Below are 13,907 nucleotides of genomic sequence, written 5' to 3' on the forward strand. Positions count from 1 at the left end.
ATTTGCACCCGTATGGCACTAAGTAAAACGAGTAATTAATATCCATAGCACAAATAATTATTCTCCCGCTGCCCGCCGCCTCTGTGATGTGCCACCGAACAACACATTCAGCTGTTTAATTAGCGAATATCAAGCGGCCGAACCCTTTGCCTATAATGAAAATAAATCGCTCCGCCGACATGATGAAATAACACTCTTTTTGTTGCCCTGAACCATACATCCTTTTGCTGCAATATATAGTTTTAAAAGTAATAATCATATCGGGCGATCCATTACGTGATGTGTTGCTTTGTGCGTGTGTGTGTATGTGTATGTGTGTGTGTGTGAGGGAGTGGGGAGGGGAGGGGTGCGTGTGTGTGTGTGTGTGGGAGGGAGTGGGGAGGGGTGCGTGGGTGTGTGAGGGGAGTGGGTTTGTGTGTGTGTGTGTGTGTGTGTGTGTGTGTGTGTGTGTGTGTGTGTGTGTGTGAGTGAGTGTGTGTTTGGCAGTCTGCTCAAAATTATTTACCATTTCCAGCGGTAGTTTTATGCCCCTGGTGGTAGTAGTGTGACCCTTCCTGCGTACCATGAACACAAAAAAACACTCATTCAAAATCGATTCATCTCCGTTCATGCCTTTGGAAATTGATGTTGTGGGATGTTGAGGCGTCTGAAAACACCGACCGTTGTCTCCTCGGTTTCTGCACCTGTTGAGCTAGAGATGAAGGTTACTGAGGGTGAGATTGTCCGCCGGTGTTTCGCTATCTCTTATCTCTCTGCAGTGGGAACGGCGAGTGCTGAGAGACAGACAGACATCCAGCAAAACCTTTTAACAAATAATTCCTCGTCCAACTCATTCTTTTATAATTTTCAGTTTTATCTCAATACTTTTTTTTCTCTCCTCGTTTTTGATTCGGTAGTAACAACGAGCTGATTATCATGTTAGTGTGTGTGTGTGTATCTGTGTAAGTGAGTGTGTGTGTTTGTGTGTGTGAGTGTGAGTGTGTGTGTTTGCAATTAGCCGAATTGACATGCAGCTCGCCGGCATGACGTAAATACTCGAGAATTACAAACATTTCATTTTTGCATAGTTTATTAGCCCTGTCCGTGATCGACACACACACACACACACACGGTTTATATATCGAAATTCGGTATTCAGGGCCCGCGCTGAGTGACGGCGCCTGGAGAGTGTGTATTCCGGCAAACGTACTACACACAGAATGGTGGATGGGGTGGGGAGGTCAAAAGTGTACATGGGCTTACGTACATGGGGTATCATAGTGTGTGCGTGTGCGTGTGTGTGTTGTGTGCTCGTAATTATTCTAGTAAGTAAAGTTAAGTAAGTGTAAGTAATAGGTCCCCCTTGCTTATCATAATTGAATTTAGGGTGTGGGGGAAGGGGAGGAGGGTGGGTATGTGTGTGGGTGAGGGAGGGAGGGGGTGGTCTTTTGTGTAGGGAGGGGGGTTTTGTGTGTGTGTGTGTGTGTTCCTTGGTACGCAGATTAACATTAGCTTATTGTTCTTCTTGTACTTTCTTTTTTATACATAATACTCCTCTATATTTCTTTTTTTAACTCAATTGTAATCTGTATCTCTCTCTCTCCCTCTCTCTCTCTCCCTCCGTCTCTCTCTCTCTCGCTCTCTCTCTGTACTACGACTCTGAACAAAACGTTTTGCTTCTCCCCAAGTAGCTTTTGTTGAAGGCACACAAAGAGGCTGCTTGCTATCCTGTGACTGTGGCGGCGGCAGGAGTGGTGGTGGTGGTGGTGGTGCCTTCTCGTACTCGTTCCTCCCAGCCACTCCACAGGCTTTGTATTGTTCGCTCTATAATGCCTGGCGGAGTTTGAAGTGCTGGGAAGTGTGAAACGTACCCTCCCTCTCCTCCTCGTCCACCTCCTCGTCGTCCTCCTCCTCGTCCCTTGCTCACTCTCCTCTCTCCTTTTCCCTTTCATCATTGCATTATCTTCCTCGTCTCTCAGTGTGTGGTATCCAGTGTCTCTTCTACAAATTGTTACCTATATAGCGTACCTTGCTCACTCTCCTTCTCTCTCCTTTTCTCTCTCATCATTGCATCATCTCCCTCGTCTCTCAGCATGTGCCATCCTAATTGTCTCCTCTAAAAACTGTTACCTATATAGTGTACAAGGTTGGGAGTCATACAGCACGGCAACCACTATAAAAAAAATTCGTCTGCTCCACTAACAGGCTGGGGTCGTCCAAGAATCCCCGGAGAACCGATAAATCATTCTTCTCCTCCAAGCAATGAGAAAATTTATGAGTTGTATTGAAAGAACTAAGATTTGGTATATATCAGATGAGGAAGTGGAGGTCATTATTTACGTTAGCATAAGAGGAGAGCTGATAATTATAATCTGTTCGTGGCCGTTGAGAAGAGGTTTGGCGTATAATGAAGAAACATATGCGAGAAATTGATAAGGCTTAGTATCGTCCATCTTTTAAACAAACGAAAGGGAGTTTTTTAAAGGACTTGATAATGTAACTTGATAATCCTTTCATAGTCGGTGAGAGGAATATTTTGTTGTGTGTTTAAGGGAAAAATATATACAGGAAATGACAAAGCTTAGTATTCACGACCTTTTGAATTAGTGAGATATTTTTAAATGTTGTTATTAAATAAATTTGTTGGGTTAATTAATTTCATGAAGGATTTTAATGTACATAAAACCAAAAGAATTATTACATTGATGAGAAAAAGGGTATTACAAATTGATGCAGGGTTATAGTAATACACACATACACACATACATACACGCATACATACATACATACATACATACATACATAGTCATGATATATAATAATTGGAACAGCTTTGATTTATATGATGATGAAATGTGCGTGTGTGTGTGTGTGTGTGTGTGTGTGTGTGTGTGTGTGTGTGTTGACCGCTCCCTGTTCTCCCTCCCTCTCTAGGTTGTCAATTCTTGTCTCTCCCTCGCGCTGACGGACACGTGACAGGCACCCTCACAGCCACGACATGTTTCACTCAAGTATGGACCGTTTTAACGCGTTTCAACATGTTTCCCTCACCTACCTGCCGAGAGAGAGAGAGAGAGAGAGAGAGAGAGAGAGAGAGACGCACTCGATCGTACATTTTTCTTCGGTAACTTAACATCCACCAATCCACCACCATAACCACGACCGATTTTACACGTTTCAACATGTTTCCCTCACCTACCTGCCGAGAGAGAGAGAGAGAGAGAGAGAGAGAGAGAGAGAGAGAGAGAGAGAGAGAGAGAGAGAGAGACGCACTCTATCGTACATTTTTCTTCGGTAACTTAACATCCACGAATCCACCACCAATTCCTTCTCCCTTAAACTCCCTCCTCCCTCCATTCCCTTCCTTCCTCCTTCCCTCCCTCGCTGCAGCTCATGGATATGTGGGACGAAATTCCTTAACTCGCCGTTTGTCCTCTTTAATTGAAAAAGTTCTCTGATTAAAAAAGAAATGAGTTTAGGCTAGGAGTGGTTGCTGGGGAGGTGTGGGTCGCGCGGAGCTCCCAAAGTGTGTAGCCTACTACCCCTTGTATGTGTGTTCCCGGCTTCTGGTACATATATACACGCAAACAGACAACCAAAAACACATAATCAGTAACTAGCAAGCATAGAAGTGTAGTTAAAGTTGACTATTAGAAGGTTTAGGGCATCTACACGCATCCCGATCTTCATTTCTTGTCATCGAATCACGACTTTTCATTAGTTTCCTTCCTTCCTTGTCTTCTACCTTCAATCTTCTTCCTTCAATCCTCTTCCTTCAGTCTTGTTTACGTTTATCAGAAGGTTTAAAGCATCTATACGCATAACGTCATTCATTTCTTGTCTACGAATCACGATTTTCATTTGTTTCCTTCTTTCCGTCTTGTTTACATTCGACTCCGCGGCCGCCCGAAGCAAGCCTGTACATTCTCTATTTGTGTTTATTTCCCTCTACCCGCGTTTCTTGGTGACCTCGTGACCTCTGAAGACAACAAGGACCTCTGTTATCCTCAGCTGGTGTATTAGGAGCGGAAGACAGCCGGTTGGGAAGCGGTGAAGGGCAAAAGGAAGGGATGAAGAAGCTGGTCAGTCGAAGTTAAAAGGTGAAATAATTTTGTTCTGTTGATTTGGACTTTAGTTTATCGTGGTGGCTTTCTGTGCCTTTGTTAATAGTAGTATTTGAGACAGGGGTTGTAGTAGTAGTAGTAGTAGTAGTAGTAGCAGCAGTGGAAGTAGAAATGCAATGTCATTATCATTATTCCAGTTAGAGCAGTAGAAGTAATGACTAAAGAAGTATAGAGGAAGAAGGAAAGAAAGTGAAGTAAAGAACAAAGGGAGGAAGGAAGCAAGGGAAGAGACGGAGATGTGTAGCTGTAGGAGGAGAGATAGAAAGAGACGTGAACTAACTCTCCTGCCTCCTAAACATTAAAAGGCTACAGGAAAACGAAGAAAACTGACGATATTAGGAACAAACTCGACACATGTGCAGGCGAATCTTATATGTATGTGTCACGTGTTTGATGGCAGAAAGAGACACGAACGAGCCAACCAAACAGCTATCCGTCGTTCCCTCAAGACATCCAAGACTCGTGTCGCGAACTTCCGCCCCAAAAGATCGGAAGGCTTGATTCATCTCCCGAAGTTGGCGCGGCTCTTATGGCATGAACTTTGCTAGATTAAGGAACTTCTGGCGGAAAAATCTTGGGACGAGCGGAAGATGATTGAACTACTGCCTCGTGAAGCTATACAATTTTAGGAGTCGTTAGCAGGTAGTTTGACAGCTTGTTACATATTTCTTTCTGGTGCGTTGGGTGGAATTCTAGCACCTGTTAATACATTTGTCGATTATAGTGATTAAAAGTAGATGAAAAATTAAGTTATAATGGTAATAAGGACCTCTGGGAATAGTATTTGTAGTAATAGTCTGAAATATACCCAAAAATGATACCTCTCACTGTCTTTGTCAAATACAGAAGTTAAAAAGAGGTAAAAAGTTAAGGTATTAAGGTACTGAAGATCTCTAGGAATAGTAATGGTAATGATAATGATAAAAATACTTCAAAATAAAAATAAATGGTGCTTCTGTCAATTATAAAGATTAAAACCACGTAGAAAGTTGTTATTATGATAGTGAGGACCTTTAGGAATAGTAACAGTGATAACAGCCAAAAAATACACAAATAAATGATGCGTACGAGGTCGTTTTCTCTGAGGCGTATATCGATGAGTTACCGTATTCGCATCTAAGAAGAAGCTCCTGTCGATAGCTTCCCCGGGGCCAATATCTCCTCGAGGGCGTGATTTATGCCCCTCCCAGCCTTGCATCAGAAGTTTTCCCTATGAGAAATAACGTACGTGTCACCCTCTTCGACCTCCCTACTACCATCCTTGCCCTTCCTCCTTCATCCCTCTTCTTCTACCGTGTTTCAACCTTTCCTCGCTTTTCTTCCTTATATACCCCGTTTCCCCTTGCTCTCTTGCCCCTTCCCTTACCTTTCCTCCCCATATAGTACCCTGTTTCTCCCTGTCTTCCTGCCCTTTCCCTTTCCCCTTTCATATGTACCCTGTTTTTCTCTTCCTTTCCTTGTTTCTTTCTTATATACTCTGTTTCCCCTTGCTCTCTTGCCCCTTCCCTAATCTTTCCTCCCCATATACTACCCTGTTACTCCCTGTCTTCCTCCCCTTTCTCTTTCCCCTTTCATATGTACCCTGCTTGCCTCCTCTTCTAGCTTTCCTATTTCATCTCTTCGTCACGCCATCCTCTTCATAAGAACGTAAGGATTCTGCAAGAGGCTGTTAGACCCATACAAGGCAGATCCTGGAAACTTAACACCACGTAACCTCACTATTCATTAATCTATCTAACCTTCTCTTGACTGTATCGTATTGGCACCCAGTCTTTCTGTCATCCACTAGCTTGCTCCCTCTCTCCCTCTCTCCCTTCCATGTCCTCTCTCTCCTTTCATCCTCTCCTTCATTCTCTCGTCCCTCTATAGTTTCCCCTACCTCTTCATCTTTCTCACGTTCTCCAGCAACCTCCAAAGCCTCTATATTGACAGCTTGATCTCCCTTCCATGACCAGGAGTTATGTAGCCTCCCCCACCTCTCTCTTTTTTTAATATCTTGGCCGTATATCCTTGCTAAACCTTATGTCTGACCTCCCTTCTATCATTTTTTTGTTGTGCTTTGATCTAGCTAACTCAATATTCCTCTTCTATTCCTATTCCCTTGTTTTCTTTACAATTTTCTTTCTCTTCCTTATAATTGTGTGTCTTGTAGCGGCCTTTTTCTCTGTTTAATCTTTCTTGTGAGTCTCTGTTTAGCTTTTCATTATTTTGTTACTCTTCTGTGTCTCGTTTTCTGTTTCTTTGTTAATCTATCTGTCCTTCTATGCTCACCTTTCTCTTATATGTCTTTTACTATTGTCTTTATTACTTATTCCTTCCTCTTCCCTTCCCTTACTTCCTTCCTCTCTCTCTCTCCGTCTTCCTCTACACTCCTTTTTCCTTCCCCTAAATCATTTCTTCTGTATTCGATTTCGTTTCATATTTTGTCTGTCTATCTTTCACCTTTCTCTTATCTGTCTTTTACTATTGCCCAGATTCCTTCCTATTCGCTTCCCTTACTTCCTTCCTCTCTCTCTCCGTCTTCCTCTACACTCCTTTTTCCTTGCCCTAAATCATTTCTTTTGTATTCGATTTCGTTTCACATTTTGTCTGTCTATTTTTCACCTTTCTCTTATATGTCTCTCTCCGTCTTCCTCTACACAACATTTTCCTTGCCCTAAATCAATTCTTTTGTATTCGATTTCGTTTCACATTTTGTCTGTCTATTTTTCACCTTTCTCTTATATGTCTATCACTGTTGCCCTTATTCCTTATTTCTTCCTATTCCCTTCCCTTTCGTCCTTCCTCTCTCTCTCCGTCTTCCTCTACACAACATTTTCCTTCCCCTAAATCAATTCTTCTGTATTCGATTCGTTTCATATCTTGTCCGTCTCCCTTTCACACCTTTCTTCTTCTTCCCTTTCTCAACTTTCCCTTACCTAACGTGACCTGACCGCCATTTCATTATTCATCCATTTCTTTGAGTCCGTGTCCTTCCCCCTCCTTCTCTTCCTCTGATGTTGTCCAATCCATATCCCATCTGACATCCACACCTTGCTCTTATTTTTCCTTTTATCAACTCTCCCTCGCTTGACCTCACTTCATTTCTTCATTCCTACATTTCTTTGATTCTTTACCTTTCCTCCTCCTCCTCCTCCTCCTCGTCGTCTTCTGTTGCTGGCCCTTCCATATCCTACCTGATATTGACATTTTGCTTCTCCTTCGCTTTATTAACTTTTCCTTACTTTCATTCATCCATTTTCTTTGATTTTTTACTCTTTTCCTTCTCTTCTTATGATGCTGGCCCTTCCATTTCCTACCTGACATTCACACCTTTTTTTCCCTCGTTCCAGCCTCCCTCAGTCCTGTCGATCGCCTTACCTCACCTCTCGTTGCTCTCCTCCCTCTCCCCTTCTCACCTTTCCTCACCTTGTCTCCTCTCTCTTCGATCCTCCCTCCCTTCACTGCCATAAATCTGGGCTCAAAGGGATCCTCAGGCTTGGCGGGGCGGGGATGTGAGGGATGATCCGCGTGATGGTGATAACGAAGGTGAGGAGGGTGAGAAAGGTGGACTGATGACGAGGAACTTAACGTGAGAATTCTTGAGTTAGTAGAAAGGTTAAGTTAAGTATTCCCTGTCTCTCTCTCTCTATCTCTCTTTCTGTCTATCTATCTATATATTTATCTATGTATCTATCTTTATCTCTTTAACAGTAGATACGATTTTAGACTCAATATGAAAAACAGGATTTAAGCTTCATGCATATTCAACGGCTGATATTTTGGGATAAACTCTCCCATTAAAAAGATAATAACTTGAGTAAGGATGATAGAAAAAGTAAGGGGGGAGGGGGGGCGGCTGGTTGTGTGGGGTGGGGTGGGGGTAGGGTGTGTGTGTGTGTGTGTGTGTGTGTGTGTGTGTGTAGGCTTAATATATGGTTGAAAATCGTGCTGAAATTCATATTATTCGGACAAATACCATAACATACCATACCATAACATAACATACAAGAACACATCACAAAACAACACAACATTACACTACATACCATAACATAACATAATATAACATAACATAACATAACATCACATAACATACCATACCATAACATAAGATAACACAAGACAACACAACATTATATTACATACCATAACATAACATACCGTAACATAACATAACATAACATCTCATAACATAACATCACATCCCACAACAAAACATCCCATACCATACCATAACACAACATAACACTCAGGTACCCACAAAAGCTCGCCCCATCCACCAACGTCGACTCCCCACGTTACTAAGCCTCTCCCAAAGGTCTGCCGCGCCTCTTACCCCGCTAATGCTGTCCACTTGCCGCCAAACAGCCGCAGGTGTCCCGGGCGTCTTAGGGGAAGCACGCAGTACCACTCACCTAGGCTTAAGGTGATGGCCATATGCTGTGTTCAGGGGATGGAAGCTTGTTCGTGCCATCGTGTGTGTGGGGAGAGAGAGAGAGAGAGAGAGAGAGAGAGAGAGAGAGAGAGAGAGAGAGAGAGAGAGAGAGAGAGAGAGAGAGAGAGAGAGAGAGAGTAGGAGGGGGGCTTAATTCGACTGTGACCCCCGTCGTTATAAGCTGTTCTCTGTAAATAATTTCCTTTTTTTCTAACACACACACACACACACACACACACACACACACACACACACACACACACACACACACACACACACACACACACATACTAGTTTCCGTTTAACATCGGCAATAGATTTTTTTTAGTCCGAGAATGAAGTGCAGCCGGCGTGTAATTCGTTTTAGCATAACTTCCAAGAAATTCCATCACTCGCAAAAAATGAGGTTGTATATTTATATTTCCAAATTTGGGATGGATGGCGTTTGAGCGTTTCCCATGAACTGTTATTTCCGGGAACGCAGTGATGAGAATTCTTAATCATTCACGTTTGTTTCCTTTTGATACTGTATACTTAATGAAGCTTTGTAATCAGCTGTTTGTGTTTGTTGTTGAAGTGCTCTGTGAATTTCGCGATGACAGTGATAAGACAGAGAAAACATCAATGGAGGACGTCTGGAAGTTAAGTAGAAGTAAATATAGTTAAGTAGTAAGTAAAGTAAAGTATTAAGGCAGCATAACATTACTTTGCAAAAGGGTACGGAAACTACTGACTTACTTACTGGGTCGGACGAAGGTGATACAGAGAATAAATGAATGGAGGATGTCAGTGCGTGGCTTATGAAAACTAATATCATATACACGAGGGTTGTAATTACGATGACTCGCCTAATTGGTTTGTAGAGAAACAGACAGACGTTCTTTTAAGGGGAGAAGATAAGCATCATAATTACGTGGCTTATGAAAACTAATCAACATCATTTAGATTTTAGACGAGGGTTGCAATGATAATGACTCGCCTAATTGATATATAGACAGACCGATGTGCTTGGAGGGGTAGGTAGGGGTCAGGGGGTAGGTAAGATAGGTAGATAGGTAGATAGATAGGTAGGTGTCTTATGTAAACTATTAGGTACCATTTAGACGAGAGATGCAATGATGGTGACTCGCTTAATTGATACAGAAAGAGACAGACAGAGGTGATTGGATGGGTATACGTAGGGATCAGGGCGTAGGGAAGATAGGCAGATAGGTAGATAGATAGGTAGGTGTCTTATGTAAAGTATTAGGTACCATTTAGACGAGAGATGCAAACCTCCTCTAAAAATTCAACTCTGGACGATTCAGGGCATATTCCTCCTACTCGGCCCTCACCCTGACTTGACTATACCTGTCATTAAAATTCTCAACTGATACATAGACAGATAGATGTGCTTGGAAGAGGGAGGTTGGGGGGAAGCGGGGGGAGGGCTGTGTGACGGCCATCCCTCACCTCGCGGCACACAGATTGATTATCGGCTCGTAAATCCAAAGCTGCGTTATTAGGGGCCATAAAACACTGCGGCTGACTGTGGGCTTTCACCGCCTAACGCACAGGTATTCGCGTGGGTCCAGGCGGGCAGGCGTGAGGCGTGGCGCGAAGGTCCAGGGTTTATGGCTCAATTTTGCGGTGCCTCGTTAGCTGTTTGTGGGGACGTAGTTTAGTTGGTGTTGGTGTTTGTTATGGTAAAGAAAGGAGGTCAAGGGTAGAAACGGCGACAAAACATGCCCGGAAAATCAAAAGAAGACAAAAAAATAGTTAAAAGAAAAAGCAAAGACAAATTAAGTGTGTGAGTGTGTGTTGGGCTGTTGGTGTGGGGGGAAGGTGTATGTGTGGGGTGTTGTTGTTTTTGTTATTGTTGTTATTGTCATTTGTTTATTGAAAAAAAGTATCTAAAGGGTAGAAACGAAAAGAAACCTCGCTAGAACAAAAGAAAAGTCTGTGTGCATGTGTATGAGTGGATCGGTGGTGTGTGTAGGGGGGGGGGGGGGTGCTTGCGTGTGTGCGTGTGCCCATCTCTTTCCATCCTTTATTCAATCCCTACTCTAAAGGTGCGCAAAATTAGCTTCCTTCCACCCCCAAATGTAGAGCGAGGCCACAACTTTCCGACGCCTATCCGCTTTAACGCCGCGGCCCTTGTTTCCTTGGCGGAGAATAGGAACGTGTGTCTAATTCACGCTTATTGTCTGCCAGGGGACAAAGGCCACGCAGTACAGTAGACGCGGCTGCATTGTCTCCGTCTGGGGGCTGCATTTGAACTGGTGACTCTGGGTTAACTAAATGGGGAAAGTCTACAAGTGGGGCTTAAGATGGATGGGAAAAGAAAAAGGTTATATTCGAAAGTTAATCAAAAGGTTATAATACGTATATAGGACGGGGTTCGGACGAGTAACCGGGTTGACTAAATGGGACAGTCGACAAGTGGGGCTTAAGAGGAAGGAGAAAATAAATAGGTTATATTCGAAAGTTAATCAAAGGGTTATAATACGTGCCCAGAAGTACCTCAGTATCTAGGACAGGGTTCAGACGAGTAACCGGGTTGACTAAACGGGGACAGTCGACAAGTGGGGCTTAGGATGAATGAGGAGAGAAAAAGGTTAGGTTTAAAAAAGTCAATCAAAGGGTTATAATACGTGCCCAGAAGTACCTCAGTATGTAGGACAGGGTTCAGACGAGTAACCGGGTTGCCTAAACGGAGACAGTCTACAAGTGGGGCTTAAGATGAAGGAGAAAAGGAAGAGGTTGTGTTTAAAAGTCATTCAAAGGATTATAATATGTGCCTAGAAGTCCCTCAGTATGTAGGGGAGTATTCGAACAAGTGACTCCCGGGTTGACTGAACGGGGACAGTCTACAAGTGGGGCTTAAGATGAAGGAGAAAAGGAAGAGGTTGTGGTTGACTATACAGGGAAAGTCTACAATTAGGAGTTAAGAAGAATTAGAAAAAGGAAAACATGGGTCATATTCAACAATCATACTTAATCAAACTATATTTCATCATGCCTGTCTAGAATGATCATCTCTGGGGTAGGATTCGAACGAGTGACTCCGGGTTGACTGAACAAGGAAAGACCACAAGTAGGGCTTAAGATAATTGAGGAAAAGAGAAAGGTTAAGTTAAGTTGAATCAAATCATCATCCTGCGTGCTTAGAGTCTATTTGTTTTCGTTGAGTATCGTTTCTTGTTGTTTATTAAAGTAGTATAGTGTTCTTAAGCGTGTATCCCGTCCTCAATAACATACTATCATCACCTATATCTGTTTTCCCATCTTTTTCTTTCACTTCTTCTTCCTCCATCTTTAACTATACCTTCCTCATCACCTGCTTCCTATACCTTCCTTCGTCATCTTTGCTAATTTCCTCTTCCTCCTCCTCTTCTCCTCTCAATAAACCTCGTGATTACGCTGCACTAACTGCCGTCTGGTGTACCTCGTTTACATATTGTTGGGAAGTTTTCGGAAGATATTAGCATTGTGGAAGCGACCTCGGTAATCCAGGGAGAGGGTCGATGCTTCCTGGTCCTTGCATACGGGGGCTTGAGAGCGTGTTCGGTGCGACAGGGTTAGGCCCAAATTATCAAAGCTTTCGGGGCTAACACACCCACATATACTAAAGCCTTCGTAGACATTGTGGGTACTTCCATGGGTATTTTTTTGAGCCTATTGATAGTCTGACAAGGCTCCTACACCGTGAACGTGAAAAATACTCTTGAGAACTCGATTAATCTCCTCTGTGGCCATTGCAAAGAGTTGTTGTGTGAGCCGAAAGCGAACTATCATCAGGGTCATAAAACTACCCTCGGAAATGGCCCCCACAACCTCTACCAATGCCTTACCTCTCACATCAAATCAGCCGGGTCCTAATGAGTGTCTTTTTTGTTTATGGTACAGAAGAATGGTCAGACTTCCACCAGGGTCATAAAACTACCCTCGGAAATGGCCCCCACAGCCACTGCCGAAGCCTTACCTCTCACATCATATCTTTTCAATGACCAAAAGAAGATCAATCGGGTTCTAATGGGCGTCTTTTTTACGTTTATGGTAAAGAAGGGCTAAACTATCACCACGGTCATAATACTACCCCTGGAAATGGCCCCCGCAACCTCTACCAAAGCCTTACCTCTCACATCATATCTTTTCAATGACCAAAAGAAGATCAATCGGGTTCTTATGGCTGTCTTTTTACGTTCATGGTACAGAAGAATGGTCAGACTTCCCACCAGGGTCATAAAACTACCCCTGAAAATGCCCCCCTCTCACACAACCTCTACCAAAGACTTACCAAACGTGGGTGTATAAGCCCTAAGCGATTGAGAATGTGGACAGAGTGGCAAAGTGCTGGGTGTGCCGAGTGTAAGTCTTTTCAATCGCCTCTTTCCCCTGCAAGCGAGTGATATAAAAAAGCTACTGGATATAAAAAGGAGAATGCATTGAAAGTATATTCGAAATTTTCAACCCGGAAAGTGAAAAAAAGAGCGATTCAGATTCTCTCTTTGCCTCAACCATTCTGTTCCGCCCTTCAGAAAATATCTAAATCGTAAAATCGTGGTCCATTCCAGAGTTTTCCAGCGGGAGAATAAAAGGATTAGAATACTTTTAATCCCTTGCTTTAACGAGATAGACGAGAGGAGAGAAAAAAATACTGCACGGAATGTCTAGAGCAGTTGCATGGCTCGCCTGGAACACGGCGTGGCGGTGTGCACGGAAAAGAGATGAAGCGACTATTGAAGAAGCACTTGAAGTTGTCTCTTATTGCATGGAACTAATTGTCTTCAGTAGGTAACGAGATAGACGATAGGATAGAAAAATATTGCGCGGGATAGACGCTTCTTTCTCTTACATCAATCATTTCTGAGGGGCAAGAAAGAGGTCAAACGCATCCTCATGAATGTTTCTCTATATACATGGTGCAGAAACTTTGTCAAACTACCACCAGGGTCATAAAACTACCCCTGGAAATGCCCCCTCCCCAAGCACACACACACACACACACAAATTCTACGAAAGGTTTAAGAAAATTACCCTAGGAGCCTTGTCGGTGCGTGTTAGCTTAGGGACAAAGTGTTTCATATGTTTTCTGGGCTTCCGAGTTTTAATCCGCACTTACTCACGGCACTTCTCCTCCCGAAATTGACCTCTCTTTTGGCCGCTCATAACTTTTGTCTTTGTGGGAACAGCGATTAGCGGGCCTTTTTTTTTTACACCTTTTTTTGTTGCCCTTGAGCTGTTTCTTAAGCCGTAAAAAAAAACTCTCCAAACGCTGAACTTTGAACGGTAAAATTCTCTATCCTCTCATTGAAAAAAACACAAGAATTCGGTCTCCTCGTTCCGGTGAATTCCCTTTCCCTTAGTTTCCTGTCGGCACTCTTTTAACTGTCCCAACTTGAAAG

General features: G+C 43.1%; 1 protein-coding gene across 2 annotated transcripts in view; it reads left to right on the plus strand.

The window, feature by feature from the left end:
* Positions 1-13,907, plus strand: part of LOC126997657 (tryptase-2-like) — a 200,513-nt gene that overhangs the window by 103,362 nt on the left and 83,244 nt on the right. Inside the window, exon 1 of one of the 2 annotated variants that reach the window (XM_050858885.1) lies at positions 3,876-4,079. The exons of the other annotated variant lie outside the window; for it this stretch is intronic. The gene's annotated coding sequence lies outside the window, so the exon portion shown is untranslated. Of the gene's footprint in view, positions 1-3,875; positions 4,080-13,907 lie in introns of those variants that run through there. 2 annotated transcript variants of the gene reach the window in all.

Source organism: Eriocheir sinensis, chromosome 12, assembly GCF_024679095.1.
Source record: "Eriocheir sinensis breed Jianghai 21 chromosome 12, ASM2467909v1, whole genome shotgun sequence".
NCBI lineage: Eukaryota > Metazoa > Arthropoda > Malacostraca > Decapoda > Varunidae > Eriocheir > Eriocheir sinensis.